General features: G+C 46.4%; 2 long non-coding RNA genes across 3 annotated transcripts in view; both read right to left on the bottom strand.

Annotated features, from left to right (window-relative positions):
* Positions 1–413, bottom strand: part of LOC119870838 — a 39,761-nt gene extending 39,348 nt beyond the window's left edge. For both annotated transcript variants that reach the window (XR_005354211.1, XR_005354210.1), the window contains exon 1: positions 190–413. This is a non-coding gene — a long non-coding RNA (uncharacterized LOC119870838). The remainder of the gene's footprint in view (positions 1–189) is intronic.
* Positions 414–11,841: 11,428 nt separating this feature from the next.
* Positions 11,842–16,743, bottom strand: part of LOC111096756 — a 39,803-nt gene continuing 34,901 nt past the window's right edge. Inside the window, exon 4 of the long non-coding RNA XR_005354208.1 lies at positions 11,842–12,869. This is a non-coding gene — a long non-coding RNA (uncharacterized LOC111096756). The remainder of the gene's footprint in view (positions 12,870–16,743) is intronic.

Here is a 16,743-nt window from a genome sequence, read left to right as displayed (position 1 = left end):
ATCCTCATTTGTTGGCTGGAATAGTTTCTTCATCAACTATTTAGTTATCCTGAGACATGGTTTGTACTTGTCTTAGCCTGGATTTCCCAGGAAGCAGAGCCTTGAGTTATGGGGCTTTATTGGGGAAAGTGATCTTACTGAAAGTGAGGGACAGGAGAAGCAGAGAAAGCCAATAGAAGGGAGACTCACTCAGTAGGCTGCTGCTTCAGGCACCTGCTTGCTTGATGAGGGTGACTTGATTTCTGAGAAGCAATATATATGGAGTCTCAGGATATTTCATTTTGTGGGGAAAAAGAAAGGAATATTCATATGAGATTGGGCGTGTTCAGGACGGTATGGCTGTAGACAAGAAAGGAATATTCACATACAAGCTTTTATCCCTCACTGGTGGAAGCTTAGACAATGAAACCTTAACTTACCCAGTCTTCAGGGCAGTGTATGTATGGGCATCCCCATCATGGCACGACAGGGAAGCACTGGGGTGGGAGGAAGGAGATGAGCCTTATTTTCAGTGATTTTTCTTCTTGAGCCTTAAAATTTACCCCAGTTTGGCTGGTGGATGCTTCTAAAAGTTAGCTCCAGATTGTATTTGAGGTCAACCTTAGTTTTTGATAGCTTCCCTGTTTCCTAAATTGACAACATATTCCAGGCATATTTTTAATATTTCTTGCCTGTGATTGAAAATCAACCACTTCTCCAAGTAGATATAGTTCTTCTTAGGGAAATATAGTATTGAGAGACCACAATCTGAAATCTCGGAATGCTTATTCCTACCAGGTTGGTCAATGTTAGATGAGTATTTTGAATAAATAGACCTTATGATGTAGGAAAAACAGGAGGGTTTAAAGCCAATGGCCAAGAAAAAATTCTTGAGATGTCTTTGGTGCAAAAAGGTGATTTTTATTAGAGCACAGGGATAAGACCCATGGGCAAAAAGAGCTGTATTTCAGTCATAAACAGTGGCCCATTATATACCTTTAAGTTGGGAAGGGGTTAGGGATAACGTAAGCCTCTTGGGTATTTCGAAAACAAGATTTCCAGGATCCTGAGGGGGCTGGCTATTGTTAGCCAATATTGTTAGCCCTTTCTCTCTCTGTGTGTCTATCATGAATAAATAAATAAAATCTTAAAAAAAAAGATTTAATTAATTAATTATTTATTTATTTGAGAGAGAGAGAGAGAGAGAGAGAAAGGCAGAGGCACAGGCAGAGGGAAGAGCAGGCTCCACGCAGGGAGCTTGATGTGGGACTCGAACCCTGGGTCTCTAGGATCCTGCCCTGGGCTGACGACAGAGCTAAACCACTGAGCCACCTGGGCTGCCCTAATATTGTCTTTTGGTCATAGCAAAGTGTCAACATTGAGGCAGCTGAACTCCCAGAGGAAGGTCATTCTGCCTATTTCAAGAACTTGTCAATGAGCTATAAGTAGTTAAGAAAATTTAATAATTTTTCTTCTGCCTATGATTCCCACATCACTTGGATTTTTTTTTTTTTTTTTTTTTTTTAAGAGAGAGCAAGAGAGCATGAGGGGAGAGGCAGAGGGAGAAAGAGAGACAGAACCTTAAGCAAGCTCCATGCTGAGTGTGAGGATGACCTGAGGCTGGATCTCATGACCCTGAGCTCATGACCTGAGCCTAAATCGAGTTGATGCTTATCCTACTGAGCCACTCATGCAACCCTGGAAATATATATCTATGTTTTAAGAAAAGTATGCCATGAAAAAAAAAATTAATAAAATAAAAAGAAAAGTATGCCATGAGTTCTAAATAATAATTCCAACTCAAATTTAATATTGCTTAACTGCTTTGGTTTTATATTTATTTTTTCATACTAAAAAATTTTGATTCTAGGATGCCTGGGTGGCTCAGCGGTTGAGCGTCTGCCTTTGGCTCAGGGCATGATCCTGGGGTTCTGGGGCTGAGTCCCGCATAGGGCTCCCTGCATGGGGCCTGCTTCTCCCTCTTCCTGTGTCTCTGCTGTTCTCTCTCTCTCTCTCTCTCTCTCTCTGTCTCATGAATAAATAAAATCTTAAAAAAAAATCTTGATTCTTAAGGCCATTCACATAATTACTTCTTACTAACATTATTATTATTATTATCAAAAAGCAGTTTAGTTTAGTTTATTTATTTATTTTTTAAGATTTTATTTATTTATTCATGACAGACCGTGAGAGAGAGAGGCAGAGACACAGGCAGAGGGAGAAGCAGGCTCTGTAAAAGGAGCCCAATGTGGAACTCGATCCTGGGACTCTGGGATCATGCCCTGAGCCAAAGGCAGACGTCCAACCGCTGAGCCACCCAGGCTTCCCATTGTTTAGTTTTTTTAAAACATTTTCCAGGGCACCTGGGTGGCTCAGTTGGTGAACTGCCTTCAGCTCAGGTCATGATCCCAGGGTCATGGGATGGAGTCTTGCATTGGGCTTCCTGTAAGGAGCCTGCGACTCCCTCTGCCTGTGTCTCGTTCCCCCCTGCTCTTGCATGCTCTCTCTCTCTCTCAAATAAATAAATAAATAAATAAGATAAAAAAAAAAAAAAAACATGTTTTCCATCCTTAGAGTATATACCTAAGGAATGTGGAGTTAAATAATTGTTTTAAATTCACCTCACATACTTTCCCCTTCCATGGGAAATTACTGTTCTCTTTTTAAAAATTGTACTGTCTATTAGGCTCAATCTACTCACTTTTTGAAATAAGTTGTTGATAGGTAGCCCAGAAGTCTAAACTGAATGAACCTGAGCTTTATTAGAAGCACTCATTCATTCCATTACTTCTGGCAGAGGTTTGGGTGGGAAGGAAGGCAGGAGGGTTTGGCAGTCATATGCTAAGGTGTCTTCAATGAGCCTTCTTGGAGGTTTTTCTTTGCATGTGCAGGAAAATATACATAACACGAAATTAGGCATTTTAACCATAAAAAAAAATCTTATTTATTTATTTGAGAAAGAGGGAGTAGGGGGAAGAGGAAGAAGCAGGCTGCCCGCTGAGCAGGAAGCCCGACGTGGGGGGCTGGATGCCAGGACTCTGAGACCATGACTTGAACCGAAGGCAGACGCTTAAGCACTGAGCCACCCAGGTGCTCCCTTTTTAACCATTTTTAAGCATACAGTTCAGTGGCATTAAGTATACTCACACTATTGTGCAACCCACACCACTATCCCTCTCCAGAACTTTGTCATCATACCAAAGTGAAATTCTGCACCCATTAAACAATAACTTCCTATTCCCTTCCCAGGATTTTTAACGTGACTCCATGGAAGGCGCACCTGCCGGCCAGTTGCAGGCTTGGGCACTAGGACGCCGCTGCCTTCCCGGCGAGCAGGGGTTCCCGCGGTGACTAAGCAGGCCCTGGGGTTAAGGCTCCCGCCCTCACCTATTGTCCCAGCGGGAGGAACCGGTATTTCCGGATTGGGGCCTCAGACCCTGTGATCCCGGCTAAGGGTGAAGTTCGTGGGGGAGGGGCGCGGAAGCGTATCATAAAACTTAACTCGCCACCAAAATCACCAACCCGCTTCTTATCCCACCCACCCCCAAGCAAGAGCAGAGATCCCAGCAGCGCCAAGCACCTGCAGTCACGGCCCACGACCATCCCTCCGGGGTCTTGGAAGGGTAGCGCGGCGAAGTGCTTCCTAGCGCACAGCGCCGAGAGGACCGGGAAGCCGGGCCGAGGACGGGCGGGAAGGCGGCAGCACAGCGAATCCCCTCGGCCCCCGCGCAAAGCAAGCTCAGCCGCGGGTCCCCGGAGCAGGGAAGCGGCCGCGGGTTGGATGCCCCCGCTGGAGGCCCCGAGGTCCCTGCGGCCACAGTCCTTGCCCCACCGCTGGGTGGCGCCTGCGAGCCCCCCCCGTCGCTGCCAACACCCCAAAGCAGGGCTGCAATAAGCTGCGTGTCTTGCCCCAGACTAGAACCTGGCGCCCTTGGGGTCTCGAGGGAGCAGGTGACAGCCGCCGCCCGCCCTCCTCCCCTCCGGGCCGCGGCTCTCTGGCTCTCCGCCGCCCACTCCCCCTGCCCCCACCCTGGGTTTTTTTTTTTTTTTTTCCTTTCTCCCAGACCTCCAAACAGGAAATAGCTCGAGTCCACAATAATACACAGGAGCAGCGAGCGAGGCCACTGGTGCCCGCCCATTCCCTGGGCAGCGTCCCGCACCCCGGCTCCGGCCAGGCGCCGCCAGCGACCAGCGCGGCCGCGCGAGGGACACCCGCCCAGCAGCCGCGCCGCGTCCGAGCGCGCCCCCGCGCCCCGCGCCCCCGGGAGCCGCCCTCGGCCGCGTCCGCAGGCGAGTACCCCCTCCCCTCCCCTCCGCCTCCCCTCCCCCGCCCCCCGCCCCGCGGCCGCCGGGGCTCAGCCGCCGCCGGGATGCCCCCCACCGCTCCCGGTCCTGCGGGCGAGGGGTGTGCGGGGTGCGGCGCGGCGCTGGCGCCGGGATCTGCGCGCGGGCGGAGGCGGGGGGCCGCGAGAGGACGTGCGGGTTGAAGCTCCCCGCCCCCGTCTCCCTGTGCTTTCGGGGTGTACTTTGTTGGGCACTGGTATCTTTCCTCTCTGGGGATGCTTGGCGGACTTCTCTGCCTGGGAGCCCCCCGCGGGGGACCGCAGCGCATCGCAGGGTGTCTCTTGGGGGATCGCCTGGAAGAGGGTTCGGGCACGCACCTGGGGCAGCTACAGGTGCCCGTGGGAGCCGCCGTCCTTTTCCTACCTGGCCTGGCGCCTTCTCCCCCAAGGAATAGGGGCTCTTTCACTTTCTGTTGAGCTCTTTAAAAGGGCCTCTGGTTTCTGCCGGCGCGGCCGGCGCTGGCGGCGGTGGGGAGGGCAGGAGCTCGTGCCCTGGGGCGAGGGAGGCGCCGGTGAGTTGCAGGCAGGTGGGGGTTGCGGGTCGGGTCCCCCGCGGGTCTCAGCTACGGGGCTGGCGAACCCCGCGCGGCCGGGAGCCCGAAGGGGCCCGCGGGCCACGGCCACCTGCGGGGCCTCGATCTGCGCCCCCAGCGCCGAAGAGCCCTCCCTTTACCAGGCTGGGCGGCGTCCGTATTCAAGGCTGCAGGGCTCTTCTATAGGGAACTCAGCGAAGCCGAGCAGGAGATCTTTATGTTGGATAAAGGCCACTGAATTCCAGGCATTCTTCGAGCTTGAGAAGGGTGTTCTCGGGACTGTTTTTGAAGTTTGCGGGAAGGCTTTCTGCGAAAATGCCTCTCTGTCCACCGTCCTTACCGACGGTGGCACCTTCCTAGTCCCAGAGGTGGGTGGGGACACTTGGGAAGCCCCCGGCGTCGGGCACTGTGTGGAAGTTTCTCAACGCATTTTTACGAACGGTGGTTGGTGGGTAATTTCCGTCCTCAATTAATTCTCTTGAAAGGTGTGACTAATCCTCCCCATTTCCTAGTGAGGGGACTGTGGTTCTAGATGGTTAGATTGATAGGGGGATAGTCTTTTTACTCCGAAGTGCTCTGAGGCCCAGCGGGTCCAAGTGAGATCCAGGCACTAGCTGCTTCACCTGGGGGCCTGTTTTTGTTTTTTATTAATATTTTATTTATTTATTTGAGAGAGAGAGAGAGCACAAGCAGGTGGAGCAGCAGAGGGAGAGGGAGAAGCCGACTTCCCACCGAGCAGGGAGTCCTCCCCCAGGGGCCGGATTCCAGGACCCTGGAATCTTGCAGGACCTGAGCCCAAGGCAGATGCTTAATTGACTGAGGCCAGCCAGGCGCCCCTGGGGGCCTGTTAAAAGTGAGCCCAGACCTGCCGATTCAAGATCCCCAGGGGATCTTTTGCACAATAACATTTGAAAAGCACCACCTAAGGTATCTTGGGGTGAAACATACTGTCCCGTGTGGAGAAGGGATTTATAATTCACTTCCATACATTTTCATCAACTGCCACATTTGAAGTGGAGTTGATGAAAATTTTGCCAAAGCAGGAAAAACACGCCTTTATTTTGCCAAAGCAGGAAAAACACGCCTAAGCTGCTAAGTGTCAGGCTACTCAACGAGATTTGGACATGTGGTTAGCACACGAGCCTGTGAATTTTTTGTTTCTGGATACTTTTATTCTTTAACTGTTATTATGATAAAATATACATAGCATGAAATTCACCATTTTAACAGTTTTACATGTAGAGTTCAGTGCCATTAAGTACACTGAGAAGGCAACCATCACTACTCTCCATTTCCAGAACTTTTTCATTGTTCCAAAAACTCTACCTGTTAAACAATACCCCATTCTTCTCTCTCTCCCCAGCGCTGGAACTACTGGATCCTCTAAAAGGTATTTTTTTGTAGGGTCGAGAAAAGGTTGAATGGGAATAAAGTAAAAGTAAAATCATGTTCCCAGAATATGTATAAACATGTAGGGATTTCTGGGTCACTGTCTTTGTGGCCATGGCATGGTAGCTTCAGGTACTTAGTGTGCATATGCTTTCTTTTAATAGAGACAACCAGAAATGCACGAGGGTTTCCTTTCTGTTTTGGCAGCAAAGGAATGAAGCTACCCAAGGCTCAAACTGCACTGATTAACTAGATGCACATTAATATCTAGATGCTTGTTGACGTTTATCTCTACGCTTCCTTTAACTAGCTTTATTTTAGGTATCCTGTTTATACTGGGTTTATTATTATTTTTTTAACAGTGACTCAAGTACTTTTTTGAAAGTAGTTGGAATAAACCTTAAGGAAAAAGTTGCTGCTTGGTAAATATAGGAATACAAGGTCACAGCAAAACTTCAGAAAGTAGATTGGAAATAATTTTCCCAAATACCTCGAACTATGTATTTTGTTTCTGCCCCCCCCCCCCTTTTTTTTAATGGTTTTATTGATTTATTTGAGAGAGAGAGAGAGCTCAGAGGAAGGGGCAGAGGGAGATGGAGACTGCCTGACAAGCAGGAAGCCTGATGTGGGGCTCAATCCCAGGGACCTGAGCTGAAGGCAGATGCTTAATTGACAGCCACCCAGGTGTCCCTTTTTCTGCTTTTATGTTAAATGAGTCCAATGGTCCAACAACATTATTTCTAGTTGTAAAAATGTTTGTATAATTGAGGAAAGTCTTGTAATAATGAAAGTCATTGACCTGCATCTGCTTAAAATTGTCCAGCTTGCAATTTGAAGACATACATTTAAGTGAGAACACAAATATGAATTGACAAACTAATAAAAGTGCTTTCATTCATGAGCTAAGAAAGTCATTGTTATGGAGCAATGATGTGGTTTCAGGCTGCCTGGCTGGCTCAGTTGGTAGAGCATACTACTCTTGGGGTTATGAGTTTGAGCCCACGTGTAGACATTACTTAAAAATAAAATCTTTAAAAAAGAGAGAGAAAAGAATGTGGTTTCAAATATATACGTGATCAAGGATATTGGGAAGATTTACTAAATAGCTGAGTGGTGGGAAATCCTTCAAATTCTTCCCAGATCCTTTTTTCTTTTACTCAGATACTTTTCCTGTGTTTTGGCTTTTATTGGAACGAGGCTATCTACTTGTAGGAAGGAACTTACAGCTTCCTTTGAATGAAAAATAATTTAACTGGGCAAGATTAGATATAAATTCTCCTTCTTGAGGAGATTGTTGTATTCGAAGAAATTCAGATTCTTGTCTCCTTGTAATTGCAGTAAGTAAAGGTTTCCCTTCTTCCACTGCGTTTTCTTCTTAAATAGCAATATAGTCCAGAGTTTTATTTGGTGAACAAATGCTATTTTGTAGTCCACACATGAGAAAAAAAAATTCCTTAGAACGTGTCCAGTGAATGGTTTTTTCAGTGATGCCAGGAGAATCATTGGGGAGTTTAGTAAAAATGGGTAATGTTGGTCAACATTCTCAAGATCTGAGGTTTAGTAGCCTGAATGTCTGGAAGAACCTACTGGTCTCCATAGGAGAGATCAAGGTATTGGACTACTCGATTTAGAGTCCATGCCTATTGCAAATTAGGTATTTTCAGATACATTCTCATTAAATCTATGTAATGATCTGGGGAGAAATATTTCTTTTCCCCTCATTTTACAGATGAAAAAAACTGAAGCTAGTGGTGGTCTTCCTACTCTAGACCATGGTTCTTCTCTATTGCTCTTTCGTGTAGAATCGCCTGCCTACAAATTCCCCTTCACCTCAAAGCCGAAATACATAGCCGAAATGAAGAAGCTATGAATTCATTAATATCTTTTGGAACATCAGGTACTACATGCACTAGGTCCTTAGGCAAATAAAAAGATGAAGCAAAACTGAAATAAATTCCCAAAGAGCAAAGATTTTTAAAAGCAAAGGGTTCTTTTCATGGGACCACAAGATCTCTGATGAGTGATGAATCAGATTATACTTGGCTTGAATGCAGCATTGTTGTAGCTGGTCCAGCTTCCGGAAAAATCAAGACGTGGGAATTCTCCCTACTGAGATGAGTCAGCCTTACCATCTCTGCAAATTGGCCAGTCAGTATCTATGTGGCACCCCTAGATGCTAAAGAGTATGGAAAAAAGGGTGCAGGATTTAGGTGCAGGAGGAACATCTGCCCTCAACAGTTAACTGGGTTTTTTTTTTTTTTTTAATTTTTTTATTTATTTATGATAGTCACAGAGAGAGAAAGGCACAGAGACACAGGCAGAGGGAGAAGCAGGCTCCATGCACCGGGAGCCCGATGTGGGATTCGATCCCGGGTCTCCAGGATCGCGCCCTGGGCCAAAGGCAGGCGCCAAACCGCTGTGCCACCCAGGGATCCCGTTAACTGGGTTTAATAAACCTCATATAGTCCGAGTGGCACATTCTGAAATATAAAATTAGGGGCATGATTATCTCCCTTTGAGATAATAGTAAGAACTCTAAAGAACTGTATTTGCAAACGTGCTTGTGAATTTTATTTTATTAAAAAATTTTTTAAAGATATTTATTTATTCATGAGAGACACACACAGAGAGGCAGAGACACTGGCAGAGGGAGAAGCAGGCTCCTCACAGGGAGCCTGATGCCGGACTTAATCTCTGGACCCCGGGATCATGCCCTGAGCCAAAGGCAGACGCTCAACCTTTGAGACACCCAGGCATCCCAAGTGCTTGTGATTTTTAAAATGAGAGTAGAAATCTATCTCTTATTTTCATTTGGGAGAAATTTATGATGCAAAAAAGACAGAAGCAGCTACATAATTGAGGTATCTAATACTTTTTATTTTTTTAATTTTTTTTTAAATTTTTATTTATTTATGATAGTCACAGAGAGAGAGAGAGAGAGAGGCAGAGACACAGGCAGAGGGAGAAGCAGGCTCCATGCACCGGGAGCCCGACGTGGGATTCGATCTCGGGTCTCCAGGATCGCGCCCTGGGCCAAAGGCAGGCGCCAAACTGCTGCGCCACCCAGGGATCCCTCTAATACTTTTTAGATAACTGAATCTGTAATTCTTTTCTTGCTTTAGGCCATTAAAAACATAATTTTATTGGGACTCCTGGGTAGGTCAGTTGGTTAAGTGTCTGCCGCTTGATTTTGGCTTAGGTCATGATCTCAGGGTCAGCCCCAGTGTCTGGCTCTGCACTGAGGGTGGAGCCTGTTTAAGATTCTCCTCTCCCCCTCTCTATCTGCCCCTCACCTCTAACTCTCTCTCTCTTTTTCAAGAAAAAAAAAATAATTTTATGGAGATATAATTCACCTGCCATACAATTCACCTATTTAAAGTATGCAATGCATTGGTTTTATTCCCAGAGTTGTGCAACCATTACCATAATCAATTTCAGGACATTTTTTTTAAAGATTTATTTATTTATTTATTCATAGAGACACAGAGAGAGAGAGGCAAAGACACAGGCAGAGGGAGAAGCAAGCTCCATGCAGGGAGCCCGATGTGGGACTCGATCCCGGGTCTCCAGGATCACACCCCAGGCTGCAGGCGGCGCTAAACCGCTGCGCCACCAGGGCTGCCTAATTTCGGGACATTTTTATTGCCAGGTATTCTAAAATGAATACCACTCCTCCATGAGCCCTTTCCACCCCTTAGCTGGCATCTCCCAATCCCTTTCCTTCCCCAGGCTAAACAGCCCGGATCTACTTTCTGATACAGATTTGCCTACTTAGGACATTTCTTTTTTCGGTTTTTTTCTTTCTTTTCTTTCTTTTCTTTCTTTTCTTTTCGTGGGTCTGGGAGTAAGTGGGGAATGTGCATTGACGTTACGGTATTCCTTGATTGGCTTCTGTTCTAGGTTTTTTTTCTGGTATCGTTCTTTCTTTTCTTTTTTGTCAGTTGGTCTTTCTTTTTCTGTTCTCTTTCCTTTGCTTACTTTCTTTCCTTTTCTTTCCTTTTCTTTTCTTTTCTTTTCTTTCTTTTCTTTCTTTTCTTTTTCTTTCGATTTTATTTATTTATTCATGAGAGACAGAGAGAGGCAGAGACACAGTCAGAGGAAGAAGCAGGCTCCCTGCTGGAAGCCCAGTGCAGGTCCCCAGATCCCAGGATCACACCCTGAGTCGAAGGCAGATGCTCAACCGCTGAGCCACCCAGGTATCCCTACTTTTATTCTTTTTTAAAGGGAAACTAGGGATGCCTGGGTGACTCAGCAGTTGAGCATCTGCCTTTAGCTCAGGGCCTGATCCTGGAGTCAGGGGAGGGATCGAGTCCCACATCAGGCTCCCTGCATGGAGCCTGCTTCTCCCTCTGCCTGTGTCTCTGCCTCTCTCTCTCTCTCTCTCTCTCTCTCTCATGAATAAATAAATAAAATCTTAAAAAAAAAAAAATAAAGGGAAACTAGACAGAGAAAGGAAAATCAGTTTTGAATAGATTCCCTAATTGCCATGGGTTAGAACAATGAAAACGTAAATTGAGCCTTTTGCTCTTTTTGAAATTTATTTCAGTTTTGGCTCATCTTTTTATTTGCCATAGGGCTTCGTGCATGTGGTACCTGATGTTCCAAAGGATTTGAGTGAAGAATTAATTAATATTATAGTTTCTTTGAAATGAAGGGGAATAAGCAGGCAGGGACCTATTATCCTATATGCTGATTTAATGCACAGTAAGAATCATGCACCTCTCAAATGTTAGTAATACACCAAAAGTGTGCACATCAAACACACACACACACACAAATGCATTGGTGCTAATGATGGACATTTTAAACACTTGAATGAAAATATTGTTTGATATTGTGTGGGTTAATATTTGTCCATTCTACTTATTAAAATATACTTTTTTTAACAATTTATTTAAAAATAAATTAAAAATTATATGCATTGGTTTTTAGTATATTCCCAGATTTAATTTTTTAAAAAGATTTTATTTATTTATTCATGAGAGACACACAGAGAGAGGCAGAGACACAGGCAGAAGGAGAAGAGGCTCTCTGCGAGGAGCCCGATGTAGGACTTGATCCCAGGACCCCCGGATCACAACCTGAGCCAAAGGTAGACGTTCAACCACTGAGCCACCCAGGTGCCCCACGGATAGACATTTTTGCATGAGTTAGTTAATTTTGTTTTTTCTTTCCCAAGCTGCAAGGCAGTGCTTTTCTCTGTAGTCATGTGGAGAATTGCCTTCATGCTCTACAGTCACAAAATAATTATGAATTTAAAAAATACCTCTTGCATTTTGGAGGCCTACCATATCGAACTTGGGTTGTGCTCTTTTGATCTTGTATTACTGGTAAATATAGGCAGCAGTAAGAGAAAGAGGGAATTCACCTGGATTTAGAAACATTTGAGAAATGTTTGAGAAAGCCACAGGGTAAGCAAGTGGAAGTGTGTAGTGCAGTGGTTCTCAAACGTCAGCTGCATCTGAATCGCCTGGAGGGCTTGTCTACAGCCCCAGATTTGAGTTTTTAACTTTGGATTCGGTAGGTCTGGGGTGGGGCTTGAGAATCTGCATCTCTAACAAGTCATCAGGCAATGCTGCTGCTGCTGGTCTGGAGCTTTGTGTTTTGAGAACCAGTGGTCTGGAGGCATTTGGAGACATCAGACTGGAGCAAGAGTGGGGAAGGGACAGAGCTGGAGGTCAGCTGGGTGCCCTGTGCATACAGGAGCTTGGTGGGGCCTAGGAAGTGGATACCATCTGAGGGAGGCAGACATAAGTGCTGGGAACTGAAATGTAGGGATGGGGTAGGGGCTGGATGCTGGAGGAAGAAAAGCCTCTGGGATATGGGAAGAAGGGGCAGAAGGCTATGAGGAGACCCAGGCCAGCGGGAGCCCATGAACTCTATGTAAACAGGGGAGTGAGGGCATGTGTGGGGCATTGGTTGCAGAGGTGGGAGGGATCGGGCTGTAACCGGCTAGTGGGCTAGTGGGTGCTGTAGCACTACAGTCCTGACCTTTCTACGCCTTTTGGGAAGCCCAACATTACTGGGGTGTGGGATATGCTGCTTGGGGACTGCAGGGTCCAGTGTGAACTTTTCTCATAAGACCAGGGGCCCCTTTAGTCCTTCAGCCATAGCCCTGAAGTCATGACTGACCACTCGCCCTCTTCTTGTCTGTCACTACCAGTCGGACTCAGCCTAGAACCAAGGTGAGCTATGTCAACCAGAGGCAAGACTCGTTTATGCAGGCAGTGATCTTGAATTTTATTTTTCCTCCCTTCATGTATTTGCTGCTCAGCTTAATAGCTTTAGGATCTGTGCTACCACGTGTCGAGTCTCCTTAGTGTGACTTGGTATAAGCCGATTCAGAGCGTGGGTGCTGACAGTCCATGTCATGAAGGTCAGCTTTGCTGCAGAAGAGAAACCCAAGAAGGACGTGGTGACCCAGGGCTATTTACTTCTTCTCAAGCTGAGCTGTGTTCCACCTTTTCTGCTGGTTTCTTGCAGTCCAGACAAACATCCCCTTTTATTTTATATTTTATTTTAAAGGAATCTTCATTGTATCTGAGGATGCAGAGCATTTCTCTTTTGAGTTTTGGAAGAAGGCCAAATCCTGCCCAGGGGGTTCTGTGTTATCATTTGCCAGTACCTGTCATTGGCAGAAGAGAGGATGTACTGTCAGTGGCTATGAACTAGCTGGTCGGCCAGGAGCTGAGTTAGCCCCTGACTATTTGACACTCATCTATTTGTCCCAGATCCCACTCATCCAGTTGCACATCTTTATGTTCCTGCCTGGTTCCTGTGGGCTCTGGGTGTGTGAGTCCTGTCTTTCACAGACAGGATTGGACAGGAAGCATTTTACAACTTGGCTCCTTTGCAGAGATGGTGTCTTGGAGTCCCCAGGACCACCCCCAGTTTCAGTGATTTGTAAGAGGACTCACAAGACTTAGTACATGTACTGTGATGCATCCATTACAGTAATGGACACAGAGCAAAATTGGCAAAGGGAAAAGGCACACGGAACAAAGTCTAGGTTTGGCTACGTCAGCATTCCCTGTAGAGCATGTACCAGAAGTTCAGGTTCCCAGAAGGGAAGCTGGTATTAGGGTAAATTACATTGTTTGTGCAAACAGTTTAGGGGCAGTGAGCCACTCTTATCAGCTCTAGGAGTGGTGGGAATTTTCTCCAAATCAAGTTTTCAGACTCCAGCCAAGGGCCAATCTTACAAGCATCTTTTCAAAGTGTGTTAAAACTATTTTGCATACTGATGGGGATGAGGGTGCAAGGTGAGGATGGTGCTAGGAGCCCTGCACTTGAGGAAGGGGTCTGTCCATGCAGCTTGGGTCCAGTGCCACGGGAGCTTTGCTCTGTCTGACCAAATTACAGGAGGGTGGAAATGAACTTGGGGTTTGTACTCAGATCTTTATTTTATTTTTAAAAGATTTTATTCATTCATTCACGAGAAACACAGGCCAAGGGAGAAGCAGGCTCCTTGCAAGGAGCCTGATGCGGGACTCAATCCTGGATCCTGGGATCATGACCTGAGCCAAAGGCAGACGCTCAACCGCTGAGCCACCCAGGCATCCCAGATTTTGATTTTAGGATGACAGCTAGGATTCCTTCGCCGCAGGGACAAGGAAGGGTGGCAGTACACATTAAAAAAGAAAGCCCTGTTCATTCATTCTTTTCATTATAACTTAAAAAAAATGTCCTGGGGTGCCTGGGTGGCTCAGTCAGGTGAGCATCCAACTCTTGATTTTGTCTGGGGTTGTGGTCTCAGGGTCCTAAGAGCAAGCTCCTCACTCAGCAGGGAGTCTGCTTGGGATTCTCCCCTCCGCCCCTCTGCCCCCAATTTTCTCTCTAAAATAAATAAATAGGGCAGCCTGGGTGGCTCAGTGCTTTATTTTTTTTTTTATTTTTTTTTATTTTTTGGCTCAGTGCTTTAGCGCCACTTCAGCCCAGGGCCTGATCCTGGAGATGCAGGATTGAGTCCTGCGTCCAGCTCCCTGCATGGAGCCTGCTTCTCCCTCTTCCTGTGCCTCTGCCTCTCTCTCTCTCTCTCCCTCTGTGTCTCTCATGAATAAATAAATAAAATCTTAATAAGTAAATAAATAAATAAAATCTTAAAAAAGAAGTAATCTCTACTCCCAATGTGGGGTTCAACTCATGACTTTGAGATCAAGAGTTGCTCTCCCATGCACTTATTTATTAACACAGGCTCTTTTTTTTTTTTTTTTTTTTTTTTAAACACATGCTCTTGATCCCCGTACTCTACCAGGCAATGTGCCAGGTGCTAGGGATAGAATGGTGAGCAGAGTAGAGTCTGCTCTCGTGAGACCCACCTTCTAGAGGGAGACAAATAAGTGGCAATTACATTTCATTATGGTGGTGACATACCAAGGGCCCCAAGGCACCTACCCAGGCTTAGTGGGTGTCAGAAGACATGAATTTTATAATCAGACCAACCTGGGTAGGAATCACGCCTCCACTACTTATTACCTGCATGGCCGGGGCAAATTGCTTAGTCACATGGTGCCTGTGTGTCATCTGAAAACAGGGAGACTTTATAACCACTTCTTAAGCTGGTGTGAAAATCGAACAAGGTAATGCATGTAGAATGCTTATCTCAGTGACTGGAACGGTGGATGTGTTTGCTACATCCTGGTTTAGTGACATCTGGGCAGGGGGAGGACTGTGTTAGCCAGAAGGAAGAGCATCTGCCATACGCTTGTTGGTGTAGACTCTACTGCCTGCCTCCCTCCAGTCCTGGGCTCCAAGGTGCTCACTCTGCTGGTCTGACAATACTCTTCGCTGTTATGAACTCTGTAGAACCTAAGTCGATAAGTATTTGCTGAGGAAAGAATGATTCTGGCTAGTACTTGGATGGTGGCACTTCATCTGGTCCAGGTCCTAAGAGTTTTGCATATGTTTGTAAAATTTAATTCTCACCCAATCTTAACAGGTGGGTGCTATTATTATTCTCTTTTACAGATGAGGAGACTGAGGCCCAGAGAGTTTAAAAGACTTGCCAAGGCCACTCAGCTAATCAAGCCTGAAGCTGTGATTCAAACACAGGCAGTCTGGTTCTAGAGTGCAGGGTCTTAATCATTATACCTTGCTGCCCTCTTAATGAGGAAGTAAAACCTAACAGTATTGGGTATCTGTCATGTGCTGGTTCCTGAGCAAGGAGAGGTACAAGAGATACAAAGATAGAGTAGGATATCGTACCTACCTTCTGGCCCATCATAGAATGCTCAGGGAGACCGGTCTGTAAAAACATAATTTTTTGAAGCCAATTAAAATGTATTGAGCCCTTGGGATGCCTGGGTGGCTCAGTGGTTGAGCGTCCCTTTGGCTCAGAGCATAATCCCAGGGTCCTGGGATTGAGTCCTGCATTGGGCTTCCTGCTTGGAGCCTGCTTTCTCCCTCTGCCTGTGTCTGCCTCTTTCTCTGTGTGTCTCTCATGAATAAACTAAAAAAAAAAAAAAAAAGCAAAATATAGGAAAATTTTAAATGAAATGATTTTGAATTTTTAAAAAGATTTTATTTATTTTTTCATGAGAGACAGAGAGAGAGACAGACAGACAGAGACAGGCGCAAGGAGCCTGACATGGTACTTGATCCCAGGTCTCCAGGACCACGCCCTAGGCCTTGGGTGGTGCCAAACCACTGAGCCACCCGGGCTGCCCATGATTTAGGAATCTTGTGGAGTTTCAGGATCCTGACTATTAGGGGGCACATGGAAGCTCAGTGACCCCAGGAGGTCTTCTGTTTTCTGGTTGAGATGTCTAGGGGAAAACCCAACTCATGAAGAGGAGGATTAGAAGGACAGTGGAGTCAGCATGGTGGTGGTGGTGATGGTGGTGGAGCTACCGGAAAAGGAGAAGGAGAAGGAAGAGGGTGTTTTCTTTCTACAAACCTCACATTGGGATCCCCTGGAAACAGCAGATTGGGAAAGAGGAAGGAGAGAGAAGAGGAAAGCCTGTAGCCAGGAGGAGGGTGTGAGGGGAGGGTGAGACCCTCCTGTCTCAGAGGAAGCAGCACCAGGGATCCAGGGACCACGGGGCAGATGCTCCATCCAGATCATTGGATGCAGGAGGATCCAGTCTAGAAGGCACTAGAACAGAGTAGGGACAAGTCAGACCTGGCCTAGAGTACTGACCCTGCGACTTGGGGGCTCTGTGATCTAGGGCAGTCTTCTCAACCCTAAGCCTTAGTTTCCTCCTTGTAAAAGGGGGACGGTAACGCTGCCTTCTCACTGTATTGGTGTGGCTGGAGTTTTGTTGCCCTTTCGGATATTCTTTGTCTCAGGTCTGCAGCTTCCCGTCCTGAATGGGTGAGTTTTTGTCCAGCCTCCCTTATTCTCAACCGAGGATCACGAGCTCTTTTCCCAAGGGACAGAATCTGGTTCGGAGAAGAAAGGGTCCCTCCAGCTTCTCAAGGTCTTTGAATCTCTTTCTGTAGAGTTCCAGCTCTTTGTATTCACCGCTCATCTTGTTATTTGCTTCAGACCTTTCCTCCTC

The sequence above is a fragment of the Canis lupus genome, chromosome 1 (assembly GCF_011100685.1).
Source record: "Canis lupus familiaris isolate Mischka breed German Shepherd chromosome 1, alternate assembly UU_Cfam_GSD_1.0, whole genome shotgun sequence".
NCBI lineage: Eukaryota > Metazoa > Chordata > Mammalia > Carnivora > Canidae > Canis > Canis lupus.
This window is presented reverse-complemented; position numbering and strand designations above follow the sequence as displayed.